Here is a 1044-nt window from a genome sequence, read left to right on the forward strand (position 1 = left end):
ACAGAGTGCGGCGTGCCCAACCGTAGCACCAGGACGTGGGCGGCGAGGAGCCCGAAGGTAAACGAGTACCCTTGGCTCGTTGGGTTATCTAATGCCAGACTCTCGTTGACATTCCTTTCTGCGGCGCCTTTTTTATACAACGCGAAGGATCATTACGGACTGCCCATTGTCCCCAAAGGTGAGTTGGTGGCGCTTTCTATGAACAGAGAGAAGTTAAAGAAACGATTCTCATTTCAATGCCGAGGTCAAAGTAGAGAAAGTGATAACGTTTTCTAATTATTTAACAAGGCTGAAATTAATCAAGGTAGAGAAAAGTGACCGATAACGATTTCTTATCATTATCAATGCTGAGGTTAATCAAAAACAGGGGGAAGTATTGATAACGATTCTCATATTATATCAATGTGAGGTTAAAAGATAAAGAAGTAAAGAACGAATTCATTATTATTTTTAATGCTGAGGTTAATCAAGAAATAAATTAACATTAAACCGATATGATGATCATTTGGACATATGATACTGCAGTATTTACGTTTTTTAGATCTCTTATCACCATTTTCCCTTATTACGTTTTTTTAAATATTTTTTTTATCATTACAAGATTACCACTTTATCATTATCTCAGTAATGACATTCGCTATTAAATTTACGACCACAATCTCACCATCATAAACCGTAACTACGACCACTATCCTCACCATCATTATCCTGACCATCACACCGTATCCAAGATTAACCCCCCCTCCCACATGATGCCAACCGATACGGGGTGCTGCTCAACATGTGGGCCTGGAACGACGGCCCAACTAACATCGTAAAGGAGGTTGTTCAGAACATTGTCATCCACCCTAATACAGAAACGTAACTGTGAGTCTTTCTTACTAATCCATTGATTTTTTGATTCGTGGTGATTCGAGAGCTGTGTCGAAATGATGATATGATTGATTTTGGAGGTTTCTTCTTTTTTATGTTTGTTTCTTTGTTTTTGTTTTCTATTCTGTATCGGTAAACATAGCTGGTAAATGATAGTCCTTCCCAATAATG

The 1044-nt window shown here is 38.5% G+C and overlaps 1 pseudogene; it reads left to right on the forward strand.

Moving 5' to 3' along the window:
- The window catches only part of LOC119591106, a 9037-nt pseudogene that overhangs the window by 1404 nt on the left and 6589 nt on the right, over positions 1–1044 (forward strand).

This window comes from Penaeus monodon, chromosome 28 (assembly GCF_015228065.2).
Source record: "Penaeus monodon isolate SGIC_2016 chromosome 28, NSTDA_Pmon_1, whole genome shotgun sequence".
Taxonomy (NCBI): Eukaryota; Metazoa; Arthropoda; class Malacostraca; order Decapoda; family Penaeidae; genus Penaeus; species Penaeus monodon.